Source organism: Pleurodeles waltl, chromosome 7 (assembly GCF_031143425.1).
Source record: "Pleurodeles waltl isolate 20211129_DDA chromosome 7, aPleWal1.hap1.20221129, whole genome shotgun sequence".
Classification (NCBI taxonomy): domain Eukaryota; kingdom Metazoa; phylum Chordata; class Amphibia; order Caudata; family Salamandridae; genus Pleurodeles; species Pleurodeles waltl.
The window spans coordinates 717,035,374-717,060,196 of NC_090446.1; positions in this window are offsets into that span (position 1 = coordinate 717,035,374).

Genomic DNA, 24,823 nt, shown 5'->3' on the forward strand with positions numbered 1-24,823 from the left:
CGCCCTCCGTCCCACTGGTGAATTCAGACTCCATAGTTTCGCCCTCCGGGGCCATGTGGGATGCAGCTCCCTCCTGCTCCGGTGCCACTGCTCCTCCGCTTGATGATGCTAATGCACACAAGAACAGGGAGACCACAAAAAGGGGAGGGAGACAGAAGAAAGACATGTTGAGTGCATGCAGTACCGCTATCGTTGGCGGACACAACTGACACAGAAGCCCCCTGCACTACGCTGCACACTTGGAGTCCACTATTCAATCCCAGGGACATGGGTTACAAGGCTATGCCCGATTTCTGCACACATGGATGACACAGGAGCCTGACTAGGTATAGTTGGCACTGTACACAGGTGGGGTGCCACAGGGCCTGCCTTAAGTAGGGTCCTTGCCTACTAAACTCGCCCTGGCCTAAGGGAACCCACAGCCCACCTCCCCCACCCAGACACATACAATGCACGCTGAATCAGCAGAATGAGAGTGTACTCACCCCCTTGTTGCTGCTGTGATGCTCTGAAGCGCCCATCCAACTCTGGGTACGCCACCGCCAGGATCCTGAACATCAGGGGGGTCATGGTGCGACGGGCACCCCTCCCACGTTGGGAGGCCCTCCTCAGCTGGGCCTCCGCCGTCTTCTTGCTCCAGCGGCGAATGTCCTCCCCTCTTTTCCCTTCAGTGGGTGCTCCGTCTGTGGTAGACCCCCAGGGTCCGGACTTCCTTGGTGATGGCACGCCAAATGTCCTTCTTCTGGTGGGCGCTGACCTACAGGAATAGTACAGGGGAAAAGGAGAAGATATTTCCGCCCGCACTGTCACAGTCATTGGTCCGCATCCCTACCCTTGCCATGACGCACATGCACTCACCGTCTTTTCATGCACGCCTCATTCTCACCCCCCCTATCTTTTATCCACCCCACTCCACACAAGCATTGCCCATACAGCATGCTCACAGTGTACTTACCTGTTTGTCTGGAGGACCGTAGAGTAGCGTGTATTGGGGAAGGACCCCATCCACGAGTTTCTCCAACTCCTCCGTGCTGAAGGCAGGGGCCCTTTCCCCAGACACACAAGCCATTGTCTCTTCCAGACTGAGGTCACAGCAGCACTTGCAGTGTAGGTCCTCTGTTGTCGAAGATCAGGTATCAAGTGATTAAACAGAGAGAAAATGGCGGTCATGTCCACGGCGGTGCGTACCGTCACCGCCGGCTTACATCGTCATTGGCTCCTGGGACCCATAGGGTCCAATGTTAACCAATGCAGGATTGCGCTGCGGTCTTCGACCGCCTACCCCGACGGTGTACAACGCCAGCGCAGTTACCTTATATCCCCTTGTCCCACTTTACAGGTCAGGCAGCCGCCATTTCATGGGCCCACATGGCATTATTTTGGACTGCGTCACACATATGTAGGCCTTGCCTAAACACTCATACAGGCTAATTTCGAATTGCTAATATTTTCAGAGTAAGCTGTGTTTAGGTACCTCAGAGTTGCTTGACTCTCTGCTTGCTGTTGTCCTCCATAGGCACCGTCCGCTGGGGCATGTGAGGAGATGGTGGCATCCTCCGGTGTACAGACCGCTGGTGGACCTATCGACAATGGAGGAAAGACATGTGATCATCACCTACAGGCTTGATCGTGCCACAATCCATGAACTGTGTGCTCAGTTGGATGCCAGACCTGATGTCAGCTATCCGCCATCCCACAGGAATCCCCCCTCAAGTGCAGGTGCTGTCAGTACTCCATTTCCTAGCAAGTGGGTCTTTTCAAACTACAGTGGCCACAGCATCAGGGATGTCCCAGGCTATGTTTTCCAACGTGTTGTCCAGAGTGTTGTCTGCCCTGATGAAACACATGCGGAGCTACATCATTTTCCCTCAGGTGGAGGATTTGCCTACAGTGAAAGGTGACTTCTATGCCCTGGGACATATCCCCAACATCATAGGTGCCATTGATGGGACACATGTGGCCTTGGTACCCCCCGCCGGAGTGAACAGGTGTACAGAAACCGGAAGAGTTACCATTCCATGAATGTGCAGATGGTGTGTTTGGCAGACCAGTACATCTCCCATGTTAATGCCAAATTCCCTGGCTCAGTGCATAACGCTTACATCCTGCGGAATAGCAGCATCCCTTATGTGATGGGGAAACTCCAGAGGCACCGGGTGTGGCTATTAGGTGAGCACATGGACCCAATACAGTGGGAATAGTTGTCTGGGTCGGTGGATGTCCCTATGAGTTCGTGTGTGTCTAACAGTTGTCCCTCGCCATTTGCAGGTGACTCTGGTTACCCCAACCTGTCATGGCTACTGACCCCAGTGAGGAATCCCAGGACAAGGGCAGAGGAACGCTACAATGAAGGCCAGGTTCCGGTGCCTCCTTATGACAGGTGGTTCCCTATTCTACTCACCAAAGAAGGTATGCCAGATCATTGTGGCCTGCTGTATGCTTCACAACTTGGCTTTGCGACGACAGGTGCCTTTTCTGCAGGAGGATGGCCCGGATGGAGGTCTTGTGGCAGCTGTGGACCCTGTGGACAGTAAAGACGAGGAAGCAGAAGAAGAGGACATCGACAACAGGAACACGGTGATCCTGCAATAATTCCAGTGAGACACAGGTAAGAAGACAACACTGCCTGCTACATCTGATTTAAATGTACCACCTCTCTACTGTCTGTCACTTTCACCCAGTGTATGGTCACTGAGTTGTCACTTTCCCTTACGATTTCACAGATGTGGATCCCAATGTGTGACATCTGCTTTGTTTCCTCATGGTCTATAGCTTTGTGACACAGGTATGTTGACATTACATTTGAATGAGCATTTTGCCGCTGTAATTGCTAATACACTATTTCGAAATCACAGACAGACTCCAGATTGTTTTGTGCTTTAAGGTTCTTTATTTAAGTGCTCAATTTTGGAGGGGTTTGTAAAATGGCGAGGGTTGATGTTGGAGGAATGTCCATGGCAGAGTCCAGTCTATTAGTCTCACAGGTGCATTGTCCAAAGGTGCATAGGAAGTGGAGCTGGGGCAGTTTAAGAATGGACAGGGTGACAAGGTGGGACAAAAGGATGACAATCAGGGTGGTCTCATTTCTTGGCGGGGTCTTGCCATTGTTCTCTGTCTTTGTCCTGGAACTCAGGGACTGTTGGCGGGGTGGTTCTCGCTCTGCAGGGGGTGGGGTGCTGGTGTGGTGGTCCTGTGGCCGTGCCTCCTGTCCCCTAGCGCCGGCGGAGGTGGTGGGTAGTTCATCGTCCAGGCTAGTGTCAGGGGCCCCTTGTTGTGCCACAGTGTCCCTCCTGGTTTTGACGAGTTCCTTCAGCTCCCCTACAAAGGTGCCCAGGGTAGAATTGATGCATTTGAGTTCCCCTGTGTTGCTGTGCCTCTGTCCCCTGAACCCTGTGCCCACTGCCACTGCCCCCAGGTCCCTGGTGTTGTTGGGGTGGTGGGTTAGCCTGGGTTCCCTGTAGTGGGGGACACACTGCTGCTTGATGTGTCCTGGGGACAGAGGTATGGGCCAGCTGGGTGGGTGCTGTGCTGGTGTTTCCAGAGGGGGGAAGGTCTGTAGTGGCTTGTGCCAGTGTGAGGGGAAACGACTGTCCCGAGGTCCCAGATGGGCCGGGCTGGTCATCTAGATCCAGTTGGACAGAGCTGCTGTCATCACTGTGGGCCTCTTCTGTGGGTGTAGTGGACATATCTGGACCCTCCTGTCCGTGACGTTGGGTAGGGATCCTGCAGGGGTGTAAAAGCATGATTATTGCATCTGTGTGTGCCATGGTGTGCAATGGGTGGGTGACCGTGTACCCCAGTGCTTGCATTCCTGTGTAGGACCTTGTGTGATAATGGTTTAAGGGTGTGTATGGGTATGTGCAGTGGCCATGCTTTGGTGATGGGTGTCCATGCTTTGTTGCTGCATGCAGGGCTTGGGTTTGGGATGTGTGGTTTGTGATATTGGGACATGTGTGAGGAGTTGGAGTGATGGGGGTGAGGGTGAGGGTGGGGGTCTGTGATAGCATGCAGGTAGGGTGGGGGATGAAGTAGTAAAGATTTGTCTTACCAGAGTCCATTCCTCCAACTACTACTGCGAGGCCCTCAGGATGCAGTATAGCCAAGACCTGCTCCTCCCATGTTGTTACTTGTGGGGGAGGAGGTGGGGGTCCACCGCCAGTCCTCTGTACCGCAATGTGGTGTCTTGAGACCACAGAGCGCACCTTCCCCCGTAGGTCGTTCCACCTCTTCCTGATGTCATCCCTAGTTCTTGGGTGCTGTCCCACTGCGTTGACCCTGTCCACGATTGTTCGCCATAGCTCCATCTTCCTAGCTATAGAGGTGTGCTGCACCTGTGATCCGAATAGCTGTGGCTCTACCCGGATGATTTCCTCCACCATGACCCTGAGCTCCTCCTCAGAGAACCTGGCGTGTCTTTGCGGTGCCATGGGGTGGTGTGGGTGATGTGTGGGGTGGTAAGTGTTGTGATGTGTGGGGTGATATTTAGATATGTGTTGTGTGAGGTGCATGGATGTTAGGTGGGTGATGGTGTTGAGTGCCTGTGGATGCAAGTTTGTAGATTGTGGTGTCTCTCTCTGGCCTTCTGTCGCAATTGTGGTCATAGGGGATTGTGGGTGATGTGGGCGTGTGTTTTATATTGTATTGGGTGTGTAGGAGTGGTGTATGTATGTGTATCAGGTGTGTGTATTTCGAATTGTCCAATGTGGTGTAGTTTTGTAAGTGTGTGTGTATTTTGAGCGCGGCGGTGTGCACCGCCAATGGATTACCGCGGCTGAAAGACCGCTGCGTGGATTTGTGGGTCGTGATAGTGTGGGAGTATTCCTGTTGACGGTGTCGGTTTTGTTATCGCCAGTTTATCACTGACCTTTGGTGTGGCGGATTTGTGTGGGTGTCTAGATTTTGGCGGATTCCGGGCTTTGGGTCATAATGACCGTGGCGGGATTCTGCAGCCGCTGCGGTGTGTTTGCGGTCTTCTGCACGGCGGTAAGCGGCTTTTACCACCAATGTTGTAATGACCCCCTATATCATCAAGATATGCAGCAGCGTATGTGGAATTATGGCATAATAAACTATCCATCAGTCTTTGAAAGGTTGCCGGGGCCCCGTGTAATCCAAAAGGTAGGACAGTAAACTGGTATAGGCCTGATAGAGTAGAAACAGCTGTTTTTTACTTATCTGAGGAACATAGGGGGATCTGCCAGTAACCCTTAGTGAGGTCTAACGTAGACATATACTGGGCTTTGCCTAATTGTTCAAGTAATTCGTCAACTCGTGGGATTGGGTAAGTATCAAACTGTGACATGTTGTTTAGTTGTCTAAAGTCGATACAAAACCAAATGGATCCATCTGGTTTGGGTACTAGGACAATCAGGGAACACCATGGACTTACTGATGGTTCTATAATGCCCATCTGTAAAAAAAATGTTAACCTCTTGTTCCACCGCTATCTTCTGTGCTTCTGGGATTCTATATGTTCGGAGACAAACGACTTTCCCTGGTTGTGTCTTAATGTGGTGTTGAGCCAAGGGTGTTTTCCGCAGAATTATAGAAAACAAGAATCTCTGTTTCCCTATGACTTCATCCAACTGTTTCTGTTGTTCAGGCGAAAGGGAGGGGTTAATGGAGGGCATATCTTGTATGGGGTCAGTGGTTGTGGGGGTATAGATCGATTTCTAGTTCTTTTCCGTTATTGATAAGAAACCCCGTTCTTAGAGGGTTTGGGGCCTTCTTGGGTTCTTCCCATTTCTTTAAGAGATTTATATGATCTGTGTTTTCTTTGGGGTTTCAGATAACTTTATTGTGTAGGTTACTGGGGTTATGGCGTTCAGAACTTTAAAAGGACCCTGTCACTTTGCCAATAGTTTATTGTCAGAGCTGGGCAGCAGAACAAGGACTTTCTCTCCGGGTTGGAACTGTCTAAGATTTGTATTTTTGTCATAATAGCGCTTTTGTTTCTCTTGTGCCCTCTCGAGATTAATTTGTACGTCCTCCCATACAGTCTGGACTTGGTCTTTTAATTGTTGCGTGTATTCAAGGCGGTCTCTGTCCCCGCCCTCGTCTTCTTCCCACATTTCTGCAGCCATGTCTAAGAGGGTTCTGGGCTGGCGCCCAAACACCAGTTCAAAGGGACTATGACCAGTAGAGGACTGCACATGCGTTCTTATGGCACAGAGGACAAAAGACAGTTTCTTGTCCCAGTCTCTCCCAGAATCAAAGATGGTTTTCTTCAACAGGGTTTTTAATGTTCGATTATATCTTTCTACGAGGCCATCTGTCTGTAAGTGATAGACAGAGGTACGTATTTGGGTTACTCCTAGTATCTGACACATTTGTTTCATCAGTCGAGACATAAAGGGGGTGCCCCGGTCTGTTAGGATTTCTGTGGGAAATCCCACCCTAGAGAAGAACCCTATCATAGCATGGGCCACACTTTTTCTGGTCATGCTAGTCAATGGGATAGCTTCCGGGTATCTTGTTGCATAATCGACTAAAACGAGGATATACGTATAACCTCTGGAGGATGGAATGAGGGGACCTACCAAATCTATCCCTACTCTAAAAAATGGGACATCAATAATGGGTAACTGAAACAATGGTGCTTTCCTTTGGCCGCCTGGATTTATCAATTGACACTTTGGGCAGTGTTGACAGAACTGGCGTATCTGAGAAAAGATGCCAGGCCAATAAAAACGACGTAACAGATACTCCTCCGTCTTCTCCCTCCCAAAATGTCCACCCCCCCATGTGACTATGGGCTAGATGTAAAGTTTGGGTGCAGTACGGTTGGGGAACTACCAACTGCCTTCTTTTGTCGTTATTATGTTTCGTTATTCTATATAGTAGTCCTTTCTGAACAATGAAATAAGGGCCCACCTGTCCTGTTATCTCTGTTACAGCAGACTTCCATACATGCTGTAGGGTAGGATCTTCTAGTTGACTACTGTGAAAAGAAGGGAGGGAAGTCAGTGCTACCTCTCTAGGTTCTTCTCTCATGATGTTTTCTTCCTTTGTCTGGTATAGTCTTTCCCTTTCCAGTTTCTCCTTTTTGCTAGGTTTATATCATCCTTTACCTAGACTGATGTGTATTTGAGAAAAGGGAGCATCCGCCCAGCATAAATCTGTTTGATCTCTTATTTGTATTCTGTCAAGTAGGTTGGAAAAATGGGCATAATCGGTACCTACAATTACTTCTTCAACCAAGTGTTCAATACCCCCATCTTCATCATGTCTCTGTGTCCCTTCCATTCAAGGAAGACAGAGACTAAGGGATATTGCTTCATGTCTCCATGGATACAACAGATAGATACTGTATCACTGGATGTTTGGTTTCTGGGTTCCACCAAACTTGCTCTGATTATGGATTGACCACACCCAGAGTCAATTAGGACGTTAGCTGCTTGACCGTTAACTCTCATCTCTTTCATATATCTGGGGTTATCTTTCCCGGTATAGATCACCCTCCCAAGACTGACACCTATCTCCATCGGTTCTGGCGTCTCCTCTTTGTGGGGACAATTGCCGGCAATATGGCCCCATTCACCGCAGTTATAGCACTGTGGTTGTTGGTTAGGGTTTTTCTCAAAAACCCTAGGAATGAATATTTCTTCAGGTCCTTTTACTGGTTTGGATCGATAGGAAGACTAAGAGGGTCAGTTGCCCATAGCAGGTCCCCTTGACGGGCCTACTTTAAAGTCAGGGGATCATGATATGCACAAACCAGGTCTAGTGCAGTGGTGGTATCCACGTTGGGATGTTGTTTTATCCAATTTCGCGTTGTTGCAGGTAAGGCCTCTAGGAATTGTTCAAGTAGGAGGACCCGAATAACGACCTCCCTGTCAGTGCTGATGGGTCCTAGCCATTTCAGTCCAAGATCTTTTATTCTGAAATAAAGGGCTCGGGGATTTTCGGTCGGGCACCACTGGGTTTTTCAGAATCTGAGTCTGTATTACTCTGCGTTAAACCCAACCCGCTCTAGTATACTTTTTTTATGTCTGGATAAGGACACGTATTGTCCCCACCTGTCTTCGGGCCATGTGGCAGAAGTGGCTACCCTCTCAAAGTTGATGAAGAACGCGTCTGGATCTACTCCTTCTTGGTATTTTTGCAGGACGGAACTAGGCACGTTAGGGTGGACTCGTGTTGCAGCGATCGTATCCGTTAGTTTCTGAAGGGTTATCTCGTGGACTAGCTGGTGTTGGCTATTATTGTCGCCTGACTTTTCAGAGCATTTTGAAGGGTCTTTCTATCCGTACATGCTTCTCTTTGTTGTTCTTGCCATACAACCTGCAGGTGTCATTGCCCTTCGGCCAATCTTTGGATCATATCTTCAATTGTAGGTTTGGTTTCCATTTTTCCTTGGTATACGCAAACCGTCTCTATGAATGACGTCTCCAACACAAAACAATTGGAATCCCACTTCTGACACCACTATAGAGGGCGTGGGATGTCCCACCGGGTTGGAGACGTTAATAATCTTATCGGAGTCACAGTATAGTTCAGAACTGGTATTTTTTTAATTATTATTTTTGAGCTATTTACGGATTCATAGTTCACAACCGTTATTGTCGCTTCTACTGGAGTTTCTCCACTTCTGGTTCTCTTAGTGTCTCTATCTCTCTATCTTGTCTTCTCTCTCGTTTCTCCTCCTCTGATCTTTTCTTTTCTTCTTTCTTTTCTCGTCTTAATACATCTCTTGTCTTCTTTTCTCTCCCTTAGGGTCGTTTCTCCAAAGTGTAGGTCCCCATGGTGGAATCAAATGGAAGAGTGGGGCCCGTCAACCAAACAAAATAAAGAAACCAAAAGGATATGGTAAGTACCGTTGTTCCTCTTTTTGTTTATGATAGGGTTAGAGTGTGCAGGTGCGGCATGGTGGAAACTTAAACAAATTTGGCGAGTGTGCCCCGGTCTTAACCCTCTGTGGTGTTGTGCTTGCCTTCTGTTCAATCAAAAGGAATGGCTTTCTATATTTTAGAACCCTGTTATCTTCACAGGACCCCTCATAATTAGTGAAACGTAGTGTATGTTAGTAAAAGAAGGAAAAAAAATGCAATAAAGGAAATGGAGATGCGGACCGTCTATTTGTCCCGTCTCCCGCTATTTGCCCCGCACTATCCCCATTCCCCTCTCCCATCCAGCAATCTCCCGGGGTTTGTTAGGCAGGCACGTTGTAGCGGGAAATCCTCACCATCGACAGAGCGTCTTCCCGTCGAGGCGTCTCCGATTCCTTGTCTTCTCAGCTGTTCGTTTCGGTCTCCCTGGTCAGCTGCCTGTCCTGTGGTTCTTCTTTCAGGCCTCCTTCTGTGGCCTGCTGCTTGTCTTCCAGTCGCTGGTCTTCCTCCTCGAACGATGGCGTTTTCTTCTGTACGTCTTTTCTTTTTCTGGGTTTAGGCTGTCGGCGGTGCCCCTGGGGTATCAGACTATAGGTCATGGGGCACCGTCATGGGACAGGATCCCCGCGACCCGTTACAATTACATTTGCCTGTTTATGGTTCTGAAGGAGCGTAGCCTCTTTCTAACTTGGTTACCCCCACTCTTGGTCTGTTTGTCAGTGTGTTTGACTGTGTCTACTGGGATCCTGCTAATTAGGACCCCAGTAGTTATGCTATCTCCCTTAAATTTTGATTGTTGCATACTGGTAACCCAGTATTTCACCCACAATTAGGCTACTGGTGCCCCCTTATAAGTCCCTAGTCTATGGTACCTAGATCCAAGGGATCCCTATGGGCTGCATATCTTTTGCCACCCATAGGGAGCCCATGCAAAGGTTTCTGCAGGACTGCCATTGCAGCCTTTGTGAAAAGGTGCATGCACCCTTTCACTACCATTTACACTGCACCAAGTCACTTATAAGTCACCCCTATAGCAGGCCCTCCATCCCTGAGGGCAGGGTGCAAAGTACCTGCATGTGCCCCCATGACCTCCAAGACCATTTTCCCTGACTACGTGAGTTCAGAGACGCCATTTTACGCGTGTACTGGTCACAGGTCACTACCTATGTCCAGCTACATAATGGTAACTCCGAACATAGGCATGTTTGGTATCAAACATGTTGGAATCAAACCCCATGGCCTTTGCAAGCATTGGTTGTATGATTCCATGCAGGTTTTCCAGGCAGCCTCAGCAGCTGCCACCTCTCAGACATGTTTCTGCTCGCCTGTTGTTTGAGAAGCTCAAGCCCAGGAAGGCAGAACAAAGGATTTCCTTTGGGAGAGGGGTGTTACACCCTCTCCCTTTGGAAATAGGTGTTACAGGCCTGGGAGGGGTAGCATGCCTAAGCCACGGGTAATGCTTTGTAGGGCACATTTGGTGTCCTCCTTGCATTATCCAGTCTACACCAGTTCAGGGACCCCCAGTCCCTGCTCTGTCTGGAAATTGGACAAAGTAAAAGGGAGTGATCACTCCCCTGTCCATCACCACCCCAGGGTTGGTGCTCAGAGCTCCTCCAGAGGGTCCCTGGGTTTTGCCATCTTGGATGCCAAGTTGGCAGGGAACTCTGGGAGCATCTGAGTGGCCAGTGCCAGCAGGTGACGTCAGAGCCCTCCCCTGATAGGTGCTTATTTGTTTAGGTGAACAATCCCCCTTTCAGGGCTATTTAGGGTTTCTCCTTTGGGTGGTTCTTGAGATTTGGATTGCAGGACTCCAGCAGGAATCCTCTGCATCCTCTACTTCACCTTCTCACCAAAGAAACTGCACCTGGACCCTCCAGGAACTCTACAAACTTCAACAAAGAAGCAAATACGACTTCTGCAAAATTGTATCTTCAACTTCTGCCAGCAACTGTTTCCTGGTCGTTCATCCTCACAGGACAGCCTGTCTTCAGCCTGCACCAGAAGAGGGAAGGAATCTCCCTTGGAGTGAAGGAGTCACTCCTGTGCTTCAGCAGGCACCTCAGTGCATCGACGGCCGGCTGCGTGGATCCCCTATCCTGACGGGCTGCATGGATCCTGCATCATGGGTTGTGGACTGAAGTGGTCCTGATGGTCCTGATGTCCTACTGTCCAACTATGGTGGAGATAAGAGCCTGCCTCCCCATGCAAGACAGTACCCTCGTGCACCGCATGTTTTGCAGTTGCCAAGGCTTGTTGGCATCCTTCTATGAAGTTCTTTATGTACCGTGCAGCTCTGGCCCCCAGCACTCTATCCAGTGATGCACAGATTCCTGGATGATTTTCTGGCAGCATGGGAGCCTTTGTCGTAGTGCAGTGTGGGCCTCCTTATGCACCTCCTTTGACCCCGTGCTGTGGGACTCCTGTGCATACTCCCTGGTCTTCTGTGGGCTCTCTGATTTTCTGAGAGCCCCCTTTTACTCAACCTCCTGGGTTGAGTCCACCTGGTCTTTCCTGGTCCCGGGCAGTACCATTTTCTGCTTACCTCGACCTTTGTGTATGCCAAGGCTTGTTGGCGGACTCCAGTGACGCAAACCAGACTGCAATCCTCCATCCGGCGTGGGACATCATCTGCACTAACCAGGAACCCGCATCCATCTTCTTGGGTGCAGTACAGACTGTTCTCCTCCGGTGGTTCTTCTTTTGCACCTTCATCCTGGTTATCAGGGGATCCTGTTCTCCCTGGACTCTTCTGTGCTTCTTGGACTTGGTCCCCTTCTTCCACACGTCTTCAGGTCCAGGAATCCAATGTTGGTGCCTTTGCAGTACAATTTTGTGTTTAAAACCTTTTAACTTCCCTAATTTATCAGTAAATATTTATGGAAACTTCTGCACTATACTTTCTTCTTGTTTTGTAGCCCCTACTAGAACAATCTATTCCTTAGCACCTGGATGTAATTGCATTCCCATAGACGTTTGGTGACTCAGACTAAATAAGGGTGCCACTTTTTTTGCAACATACACCCTTCCTGAGATTTTCCGACATGTAATTTCAGCAATAAAAAAATCCTACAATTTCTAAACAGTCACTATGATTTAAGTTTTACATCTGGTTTCCACAATTGCTTTTCCTAACACATTTCATATTTCCTAAAAGCATACTCTGAAATGATAATATAACGAGCTCCAGAATCGACAAACATATGGAAAGGATTATCATCAATCTCAATAACACACCCAGACCCAGATTTTCCAAATAGTTGAACAGTGCAGTGAAGCGCAGCAGTGAGAAATGCTGCAATGCGTGACAGGGAGGGAGCAGGAGAGTGCCATATCGACAGAGAAATGGCTGTCCTCTCCCCTTTTCACATCACCGGTGCCATGGACACACCTTTGCGCCATAGTGCAAGTGTGTGTGCATGAGTCTAGCATAGATTGTGTACCGGAAGGATAACCTTAGACACACTTTACAACATTTCCCAAGCATGCAAAGTCAGAAGAGAAAGGAGAAATGAAAACATTTCACCTTTTAATGCCTGGTTTTATAAAAGGTGTTACTTTTTGGTGTAAAACCATGTCTCCTATTGTTTGTTAATAGGGCTTTGCATCAAAGGCATAGGTAGCTGCATGGGAGAGCCCGTGTGCCACCCATGTATCACCCCATTGCCGCTAAGTAACGTGTTTGGGGCTGCTTTGCGTTACTTTTTTAGTACTTTCCAGTGCAAAACAAGTATTGCTCTGGAAAGTAAATTAGGTAAAAACATTTTGTGCTGGTTGGCATCACATTTGTGACACTAACCAAGTGCAAAATATTTGTAAATCTCCCCCTTAGGGTCCCTTTCATCAAAGCGTCTCTCTTCATCGTAGTCGATGACTGACCACCCTACTTGTTATTCACATTCTTTACCATCATCAAAATGCTCAAAATGTGATCATCGTACCCAGCTTCATTCTCTGGGTCATCATAACTCATGTCACTCACAACTCGAACATATTTGGATGACATACATTTGCATACGTGCATAATGGCCTATTTTATTTGCATTTCATGCATGTAACGTTACGTGCAGGACATAACTTATCATTTACCAAATGACTCATACTGCCACATCTCATACATGAACCTCTCTGCCTCCTTTATGTTTTCCTTTACTCTTCTCTGTAGTTTTACTATGTTGTCCTGCTTTCGCCTTCCCCTTGGCGGTGCTAACTTGCTGCCCTTCACAGCATTTCTCGTCTTTTGTTTTATCCTGGTAAACAGCCTTAACAGATTTATTTATCAATTCTTCCCCACTAGCTATATCGAGTGCTTCCAATAAAATAGGATTACTTGCACTCCATAATTTGTATTGATTTGAAGGTTTAGAAATATGAATCATGAGTTGGTCAGGAATATATTCATCCTGATTACCCGTGAATGCACGTTCCACTAGTAATGCTCTCAGTTACATATGAATAAATGTTTTCATCGCGTGCCTGTATGCGACAAAAAAATTATACCGCTCTAATATAACACTGGTCTAGTTGCCAAAATGTAATTCCAACTGTTTCATGGTTTTGGCATACAATGCAAGCTATCACCTTCTTCCTGAATAGGAATATCAAGAATAGTGCGATAAATTCTTAAACCTTTTTTGCCCAAAGGATGTAATAGCATAGCCTGTTTCATGTCATCCTTCTTTCTTTCGTTTCCAACAGCCGATGTAAAGATTTTAAACCCATCAGTCTACTACTCCCATGGAGTAACAGGATCACCTGGATTAGTTAAAAACACTGGTGGAATTGATAAACTTTGTAACAATGTGGGCAGCAAAATAATAAATTAAAACAATTAAAGTTGTCACTGTTGTCTTACTGCACTCAAAATAAATTAAAATAAATAAAAGTTGTCAAGGTTGTCTCGCTTGCAGCAAATACTTAGAGTGCATTGCCATTGCAATTATCAAATGTAGTTGCGACTACAATCTGTATTAAAAGTACACTCTCCTTACTGGGAGCAACGTAGCCTGAAATTTGCTGTCAACGCTTCATAAAGCAGCAAAACGGGATGCTGTGTGAAGACATTTTAAGTAATTGAAATTAAATTCTACTACCAACACTTGGAGGCGCATATTATTACAACGTGAAACCTCCAGCAGTCACTTGCAGCCAGGCGCGGGGCCTTCTTCCGTGCAGCAGGTGCGAGGAGATTCGAAACGCGATCGGGTCTCGTGCTGAAACCGCGTGCGGAGCGGGCTTTTAATAAAATAACACACTTACGTGTAATAGAACACGACCAAACTGCTTCATATTGTTTAAGCCGCGTGCAGAAACAGCAAGCAAAATGCTAAAATTGCAATGGCAAATGTTAAATTCCTGTCAAGCTTCCCCAGCTAATGACGATGCAAATAAAGGTATGAAGCCATCCGAGACCCTCGCAATCCACCTTAGGTGCTGAGCGACGCCCCTAGAGAGCGCAGAGGATTAGAGATACAAGCCTGCTCTAGCTTCAAGAATAATTAATCCCAACTCAGTGGGAATCCTCATCTGGAAAGTCGTCGCCTCATTGCCAATTTGTAGAGGGTGCACACACAATAAGAGCAAGTTGTCTGTTATTAAAAAGAAGCTTCATTTCCTCAACTCCCCAGAGCAGCCTGTCTCTTTCCAGCCCAGCTCCAACTCTTTCTTTTCAAATCAAATCCTTTCACAGAACACTGCTCATCTCTCATTAAATACCTAAGCACACCCTTATCAAAGCCTACATTCTAACAGTTTCACCTGTAATAAATGTGATTGAAGGGGAAGCCACAACCTGTTAATAAATTGAAGCTGAAGGCACAAACTGCAACAAATTAATGCATTTCTTGTGCATGTAGTTCTTTTTTTGTTTGTCCAGTACATGTATGATTGTCTGCAATGCTTCTGATTGGTGATTTACCAGGCTCTTACATTTCTGCTTCTGGATGCGCTTCACAGCAATGGATTTAAATCTGTTACAGTGCCACGTTAGTATGAACACGTCGAACATGTGCCTTGCAGCAGTATCAAGGTCCTGTCCAGACTATTACATAAAAAGGGGCTCAAAGGTGAGATCTGCCTTACTACTGATCCTGATTCCTTTTACTCAAAATAAAATGCCACTCATTGTGCCACATGTGACATTGAAATGTCAGAGATAAGTAAACCGAAACTTTGGCAGCTAAATATCTGTGGCCCTCAAATAAAACACGTTCTAACAAATCATGGAATCTCAGACAGTGGACATGGATTTAAGACCCCGCTGTCTTATTCAAAAGGTCAGAGATGCAGCTATTCAAAAGGTTATACCCCCATGATAACACCCCAAACTGCAACTCTGTAAAGGTTTGGCTGATGGTCCTGCATGAACATTTCTCGAAACACCTCTAAGCTTACCGCCCATCAATGCTATAGTACATTTATATTTCACCACAACGAGGTGGAAAGGACATTGGACAGCTGTGGGGATCTCCCGTGCACTTTTCCATAGGGTGGATTCAGGAGCACACTAACTTTACCCTACCTGCTGGGTGTTGCAAGCCTGGCACGTGCGCCAGTCACTCCAACAACAAATCAGAAAATACTACTGTTTACGCCTGCTGATCATTCAAAGCAGAATCTGCACACTTCGAAAGAAGTCTGCAAGCCACACACAGTCCTTCATTTTTTGCAACGTTTTTCTCTTCCGAAGTGTACCTCAGTCAGCCTGGTAGTGAGGTGTACTCACCTATGTCCATGTCACACCAATCGTTTTTCCTCCATAACAGCAAGGGACATGGTTTATCCAGAAGCACTCATTGAGAAAAAAGCTCGTGCTACAGTAATTTTTCTGTGACGACAGCCAATCGAGATTTTTTGGACTTGGCCTTCTCTGCAGGGTCATCCCCAGACTTTTTTCTTTCACCCCTCCTGTTTTTCTGAAATCGTGTTTGTTGGAATTAGGAATCTGTGCACTTTACCACTGATAATCTGTGCTAAAATCATAGGGAAAAAGAAACTGTTGAAATATAGTAGTGGAATCTATTTGAAACAGGCATAATTTGAAAAAATGTGCAATTTACAGGTCGCAGCTAATAAATGTATGTGCGTTGAATATTTGTTACAAATGAAATCTTATGAGTGGAAGACAAAATTGTGCTCAGGGTACAGTGAATTATAAAAGTGATGAGTGCAACAGAAGTACCTATAATTATATGAAACAGCACAAAGAGTAACAATAAAAAAAAACACGATAATCCCAGTTGAATACTTTATATGCAAAAGGGGACAGTGAACAATGTATCATATAATATGTGGAACCCTTACCGTTTTATTACCAGAGAAGCTGTTGCAACGGCCACAGTAGCTTGCTAGACAACTTTAGAAAGGTTGGGGTCCCTCATTTTCCCCCCAATTATTTGACTTGTGATTCAGCTATAGAGTGCGCATATATTACAAATACTCCCTATCTTATCAAGGAAGATCAGGGCCTACTTTAAGCAGTGCGACTAGTGCAGGCGCAGCTGGCACTGACCTCTTGGGGAACCTTGTTTAGAAATAACTTATTTGCTCGGGGGGCATGGCATCTGCGCTGTTCAAGATGGCGGCAGTCAGCGGAGCTCCGTAGCAGTGCGGAACTTTCATTGATTTTTAAAGCAGTAAATCTTGTGCTGCACTTTTATTACATACTTATAGAGATATTTATTAGGATTCTACAGTACTTTGGCGATGTTTACAGCTATGGGGTAGCCCTTTTAGACTCACTCTTCATCCTGGAGTTACGGTGGTGAGTTAGTTCCGGTCAAGTGTTTGGGATCACTACTCCACTCATACAAAATGTGCGTTTTGACTCTCTTTACGTCATCAGCCTTACGAGTGGTAGTGATTCCTACTGGAGCAATGCATAAGTCCTCTGTATGTTATCAATCAAATACTTTATTAATGAGCCACCTAATGTGCTATAATGTGACTCTCTCCTTCTACATACTCTCATTGCGTCCTACAAATACCTAGTTTATTTACCTATATATGAACTTTCATGAACTCTCTTGGATACCGTCCTCTACTTTACTGCTCATCTCCCCGTTCATCTATTATTGTTTTACTATATTCTTTCAAATACATTTTCACATAATTTTCACATAATTATTATTATTACATAGTACATGAGCAGAGTCAGACATCTCCAGAAGTCTTCAATAGCATTTTCTGCAAAATCCTTACAATGGCTGGTGATCTCATTCCCTCTTCGAAACCTTCATCACCTGGAGCAAAATCTAAAAGGGCCAAAAACGATCCCCCATCACCCATCATGTCCTCTCACAACCCTGTTCTGGATACCATTCTGGATGGAGTGAGGGGCCTTAAATCTTTTATGTCTGCAGCCAATGACAACTTACAACAAATCGAGGATCGCTGGATTACTATGGAAAGTAAGATGTTTGAGATGGAGAAACGAGTTAGTGATCTACAAGATGAGGTTCCTAAGATCCCTGTTCTTGAGTAAAAAAATCAAAAACTTAAAATCCACACTGAAGATCTTGAAAATAGAAACAGAAGGAATAATATTCATCTGTATGGTCTACCTGAAAGTCTTGAAGGCCAAGATCTTCTTGCTTTTCTGAAAAGATTCTTACCGGACCTCCTAGGTATCCAGGATTCTCCACCTTTGAATATTCAACGAGCACATCGTCTTGGACGCTGTCACCCCACTCATCTAAACTGAGAGGCATCATAAGGCTATTTCTGGAATTCACTGACCTATTGCGTGTTTTGAAAGCCACTAAAGAAAAACTTTGTCTTATTTGGTCTGGACATAACATTTTAATCTCTCAAGATCTCTCAAATGCGACAAATGCCAGCAGGAAAGAATTTCTTGTTCTCTGACCTCAAATGAGATAATTAAATTTATGTTACGGTATTCTACATCCCTGTACAAGTAAAATTACTTACGAGGGCACTTCAAGATCTTTTGATGATCCTGCGTCATTTCTTCAAAGTATTTTGTCACGTACATTAAATGCCAATACCTAATGTTTTTATTATTGTTTTATGTTGCAAATATATATTGCTAGTTGTTACTTATTACTATAATGGCTTTCTTCTATAAATATTTTTTTATTTTTCTTTCTCTCTCTGCTGTCCCTCTTGTCCAGGTGCCAACACATCTCATGTTCATTCTTTGTATTCTCTACCTCAGATGTGGATCTTTAGCCTTGATCTATTCTTTCATCTTTCTATCCATGTTCTATCTCTGCCTTTCACTCTCTCTCTCTTCTTCATGTATTTTTTATAAAATCTTTTTTCTTTTCTTTTTCTTTATGTGTCCATATCAAAATTATAATTATAGTGTCTACACGTTTTCTTTTTATCATGAACAGTGTCTTTTGTTTTATTTTCTGTTTTTTGCAGCTCTTCATCCATATTCTAGTCTCACTAATCCCCTTACAGCCTAGTATGTTCAATGTTGTCTCATGGAATGTTCATGGTCTAGGACACCCAATTAAGTGACAGAAGGTACTTTCTCACTTGTCTAAATTCCGCCGTCAAGTTACCTTTCTACAAGCAACCCACTGTAATGCTGTTGAGTCACAAAAGTTAAAAAGACAATGGGTAGGCCAAATTGTTTTCTCTCTAGCCATTAATCGTAAGGGTGGTGTTGCTATCTATCCTATTCCATAAATCTCTAAATGTACAGATTGTATCAACTCAATGTGATAATGATGGATGATGGGTACTGGCCGACGTTATCATTTTTAATAAACAAATATCTCTCTTAAATATTTATGGCCCAGTCAAACCCAATCCTGCATTTTGGACCTCTATTAAAATACAATTGGCTAATATTGATAATCCCGCCATCATTATCGCAGGAGATTTTAACTAATTGCTTGATCCCTTTATAGATGGAAAATCCAAATGTAAATTTCACCCTGATGAATCCCACAAAGCATTTCAATTGGCCATTGTCTCTCATCCATTATTCAATGTCAGAGGATTTGTAAACCTGATGCTTCAGAATTTATGTTTTTCTCTAATGTTCACCATACTATGTCAAGGATTGATTATATTTTAGTTACTAAATCCTTATTACCTTCCATTCAATCCTCTGAAATTGGCTCCATTTTTATTTCTGATCACGCCCCTGTTTTATCGTCTTTTGATTTATCTTTAAATATTTCTAAATCTGGGCGATGGAGGTTTAATAATTCTCTTTTATTATGCACAAATTTCATTACAGAAGTCTAAGCTTTTATCTCAGAATTTTTCAATTTAATCAGCCTGAAGGTACTTCTATTTCAAATAACTGGGATGCTTTTAAAGCATCTTTCCGTGCTTTTACCATTGCATTTCCTGCTAAACGGAAAAAGAATATAAATTCTCACTGTCTTACATTGCTTCAACAAATTAAAGTACTCGAACATTCTTATTATACTTCTAAATCCTCATCTGCTTTACATGAATTAATTGCGGCCAAATCTTCCCTTAATAAACCTGCAACTATTAATGCATGTAATACCTTGCTTAAAGTTAAATTGAAGTATCAAGGTGGCCAAAATAAAGCTGGTAAAATGCTAGCTAATTATTTAAAGATTAAATCTGAACACAAAGACATTGGACCAGTTTGTAATGAACTCACCAATGCAATGTCATTCTCTGATTCTGACATCTCTAATGTTTTTCAAAACTACTGTAAATCCTTATGTACCGAAGACACCAATCCCTCTGAACATGATATTGAAACCTTTTTTAGTGACCTTCATAAACCTCCTTCTATTTTTGATCATTTTGACACTCTTGAAGCTGACATAACTCTTCAAGAAATTATCAATGTCATTAAATTCTTAAAAAAAGCTAGAGCTCCTGGCCCAGATGGTTTTTCTATTGAACTAATTTCCTCTTTTTCTCCAATTTTTGGTCCCAAACTCCTTGAACATTTTAATTCCTTTATTTCTAATTCAAACTCTAGTGGCTCTTTTATAAAAGGACTAATTGTGCTTATGCCTAAACCAGATAAAGATCATACTTTTTGCACTAATTATTGTCCCATTTCATTAATTAATTATGATTGCAAAATCTCTGCTAAGATTTTAGCATCGTGCCTTGAATCTGTTATTCCTCATATTGTAAAATCTGAGCAGTCTGGTTTTATTAAGGGCAGGCTTGCTGCTGATAATGGCAGGTTATTTTTTTAATATTTTGCAATCTGCTAAGAAGTTTAAATCCCCTCTTGCCTTATCTCTAAATGCCGAAAAAGCTTTTGATCGCATTAATTGGCATTTTTATGTTTATTACTCTTCAATGGTTTGGTTTTGGCCCTCATTTTATTTCATTCATTAAACTATTATACTCTAATCCCCGTGCCTGTATTTTTGTTAATGGATGTTCTTCCCCCAATTTCACCCTACATAGAGGTACCAGACAAGGTTGCCCTCTCTCCCCTCTGCTTTTCATTCTCAGTTTAGAACCTTTTCTGGAGCGTATACATACAAATAAGCTTATTTCAGGTTTTACCCATAATTCCCTTGAAATCAAATTGTCGGCTTATGCTGATGATATTTTAATATATATGTCTTATCCTCAATCCTCCATAACACCCTTTCTAAATGAAATTGAACTATATTCGAATACTTCTGGCTATAAATTACATTTCTCTAAAACTGAAATCTTACTTTGAACTCTCTATGTTACCAATATATGTTCGCTAATACTAATTTTACCTGCTGTCCCTCCAAAATCAAATATCTAGGTATCTGGTTCTCTCCTAATATTTCCAATATAATTAGTCATAATTTTAATATTTTAAAAAGTAAAAATCAGAAACTACTCTTCTTCTTTGTCTCCTCTACACTTATCATGTTGGGGACAATTGGATACCCTCAAAATGACGATCATGCCCCATGTCTTTATACACTTTCCATGATACCTTTTAAAATAACAAATTATTACTTCTTCCAGATCACATCTATTTGTACTAAATTCCTATGTGTGAGAGAACAGGGCTGATTGCAGAGGTCCCCATTTTCCACTTCTTGCTGGTGTTTTCCTGACTCTGATGGTGCCCTGGGTACTGTTATCCAGTCCCAGGGCCTGTGTTCTGTGTAAAATCAGTATGCAAATGAGGCTAATTATAATTGGCTAAGTCAACCTACCTGTAAGTCCCTAGTATATGGTAGGGCATGTAGGTTTAGGGACCCTAGAATAGGTAGTGCACCCATAGGAACACTGCTGAGGTGCCCAGTGTCATTTTAAAGGCAGGCCAGCCTTGCTGGCTGCTTTTAAATTAAAGTTATATGCAAATTCGACTTTGGAATTAAAAGTAGTTCCAAAGTCTTAAACTACCTTATTTTTACATATGTCACCCCTAAGGTGTGTGCCCTATGTGCCCCTAGGGCTGGGTGCCATGTAACCATAAGCAGGGACCTTATCAAAATAGTTTTATTATCCCTGGAGAGGTAAAACAGCCAAATTAGCTTTTCCCTCATTGTAGTGAATGGCCTCCATAGGCTAGAATGGGGAGAATTTCTTTTAATTTAAAAAAAACCCTTAAGTAACAGATACCAGAAGTTTGGTATCAAATTAATTGTTATAATAAATCCCTCAACTTCCAGTTGTTGGATTTCATATAACTTGTTCAGGTAAAGAGTTTTAAACTTTACCTGAAAAGTTGCCAACTTCAGCCCTGCAGTGTTTTTGCTGCTGTGCTCTGATTGGCCAGCCTCCTTGATGAGGTGTGAAGTGGCCTGGCTCCTCACAAAGAGATGTGCCTGGGGGAGGAGATCTCCCCTCAGCAGATGGTGGAGCAGGAAGGGGGAGGGCTACCAAACTGGTCTTCAAAGGCAGAAAAGGACATTTGGAGCAACCCAGCAACCCCCTCACATCCTGCAAACCCAGACAATTAGGTGCCCCCTTGATTAGATTAGGAGAGGGGTGTGTTTAGGATTTTTAGCCACACCAGTGTAACCTCCAAAAATCACTTTCAGCCATGATGGATTTTTGAGGAATGTTGCTCCCTGGGACTGATTTTTGCCACACTTCCCAGGAAGTGGTCATCACAGGGGGAAGGACCCTGCACCTGATTGGAGAACCCCCTCCCCCCTGTTTTTCACCCAGGAGCAAGGATAAAACTGGCAGACCTGCACCCACACCTCAGTTCCCTACCAGATCCCCATCAGATTCCAACAAGGAAGAATTACGGGAGAAGAAGGACTGCACCTGGACCCTGCACTCTGAAGGACTGCACCAGCTGCACACTTTGGCTTCACCACAAGAAGGACTTTGCCTGGCTTCAACTGGTTCAAGGAGGGACTCCCTGTTTGCTACAGGTGAAAACTTGCTAACCAGATTCCCCTGCACCAACTCCTGAAGAAACCAACCAGCTGACCACTATCCAGTGGCCAAAAAGGAGTTTGCGCCAGATGCATTCTGGGAGTTGTAGTCCACACCCACAAGGAGCATCTCAGAGCTTCTGGAACCTTGGGGTGAGCTGTGGACCTCAAAAGAACCTGACAGGACAGCTGGTGGTTCAAGCATCAGTGCTGTCTAGGTTGGACTATGCCAACTCCCTACTGGCGGGGATAAACCAGTCAGAATTTCGGCGGCTCCAGCGGGTTCAAAACGCTGCGGCCCGACTGGTGACTGGTCTCCCCAGGCGATGTTCGGTGTCCAATACTCTGCGCTCTCTCCACTGGCTCCCTGTGCAGCAGAGGATTAGATTTAAGGTTCTCTGTTTTGCATTTAAAATCTTAAAGGGTACTTCCCCGCAAATCATGGAGAAATTGCTGATTCCTTATGTTCCCTCTCGCACTCTTAGATCGTTAGGCCAGAACTTAGCAGTGGTTCCGCGCTTTAAGCTGAGCAGAATTGGGGGCCGCTCTTTTCGAGTCCTGGCAGCGAGTTGGTGGAATTCTCTTCCTCCACAAATCCGGGCCATTGATGAGCTCCTTCAGTTTAGGCGGGCTATTAAGACCTTTTTATTTGTCTAAGCTTATCTGTTGTGTTTTGTCTTCTTTTGCCCGCTTTTAGTGCTGTGTTGTGTTTACCTTCTCAAAGCGCCGGGACGCCCCTTTGCTGGGGCAGCTGTGCGCGGTACAAATAAAAATAACATAACATAACATAACATAAAAGAACATCTGGAAGAAGATCCAGAAGTTTGGAGAACTTTGGAGAACTTTTGGAAAAAAGCTCCATAGTGGGACCGACCCACGGCGGCAAATCTAGCCGGCTTGCCTCAGCTGCGACCCAGCCTGACTTGCAGGTTCGTCCCGGTGAATAAAATCTCCAAAAAAGAGACTAAGTCCAAACGTAGGAAGTTGACTGGGACCTCCCAGCCAGCGTATCCGTGGAGGGCTCCAAGGACGTCGGTCCAAGATCCAGGTTTGCCCCGGTCGAAGGATTCTCACCTCGAAAAAACGACTAAGTCCGAAGGTAAGAATCTCCACCGAGGGCTCCTGCCACACGTATCCAAGGAAGAGTCCCGGGAGGTTGGATTGGACTGGCAGGTTCGTCCCGCTGAAGAAAATCTTCAGAAAAACGAAAAAAAAAAAAAACCTAAGGTAAACTTTTGACTGAGGCCTCCCGCGGGCTGTGGCCGAGCCGGGCTCCATCGCGGTCAGCCTTAAACTTTGACTTTGCCCCGGTCGAGGTCCGACCAGATTGGCGCTTTGTGTTTCTATGCGCTAGAAAACAATAATTCTTTTAAAATTCATATCTCCGGTTCCCCTTATCCGATTTTATTAGTTTCTGTGTCATTTTAAAGCAAAAAATATTTCCTATTTCTATAAATTGATTTTGGATTTTTAAACTGTTTCCTGTATTTTATTTAATTACTGTTTTATGATATTTAAATGCTTTACGCTTAGGGGGTCATTCTGACCCTGGCGGTCTTGGACCGCCAGGCAAGAATGACTGAAGCACCGCCAACAGGCTGGCGGTGCTTCATTCCCTATTCCGACCGCGGCGGTAAAGCCACGGTCGCACCGCCGGGGCCGGCGGTGTCCCGCCGATTTTCCCCCGGCGGTGATAATCCGCCAGGGCAGCGCCGCAAGCAGCGCTGCCCTGGGGATTATGACCCCCTTACCGCCAGCCTGTTTCTGGCGGTTTACACCGCCAGGAAGAGGCGTCCTGGGGGCCCCTGCACTGCCCATGCCACTAGCATGGGCAGTGCAGGGGCCCCCTAACAGGGCCCCGGCCTGCTTTTCACTGTCTGCATGGCAGACAGTGAAAAGCGCGATGGGTGCAACTGCACCCGTCGCACCGCCGCAACACCGCCGGCTCCATTAGGAGCCGGCTCCTGTGTTGCGGCCTCATTCCCGCTGGGCCGGCGGGCGCTAACATGGTTTGCGCCCGCCGGCCCAGCGGGAATGTTGGAATGGGGGCTGCGTTATTGTGGCCGCATGGCGGCCGCTTGGCGGTTCCCGCCTGGCGGGCGGCGTTAGCCGCCCGCCAAGGTTAGAATGACCCCCTTAGTCTCTTAAGTTAAGCCTTGTAGCTTGTTGCCAAGCTACCAAGGGTTGAGCTAGGTTTAATTTACTGAGACCTGACTGGACCTAAGTGGAGGTTAGTGGCCTATTGCTAAGTGTAGGTACTTACCTGCCCTTACCAATAGCCCATTTTCCAACACTATGGAATAATAAACACACTCGTATAGCTGTATCTAAGCTTAAACATCCTAAGAATATAGGTGGCGTTCGCTTTTTTTAATTCAACAATTTTATGCCTAAATTAATACCTCTTCTATTTCCCCTATGCCTAGTTGGATTGTACTTGAAAGAATACTACTCAATGACTTATCTTTTAAAGATGTAATTTCCATGTCTAATTACTCCTACATTTCTAAATATCCAATTTTAAAATACTCCACACATTTACTCCTTACAATATTTTTTGAAGGTCTAAATTTTTATCCAAAATCCTTTCCCATCTATGTGGAATAATAAGTTCTTTAAATTTCGCCACAAATCTTCTTATTTTAAACACTGGAAAGAAAAAGGTATTTTGTTTGTTCATCAATTAAGAAGTCA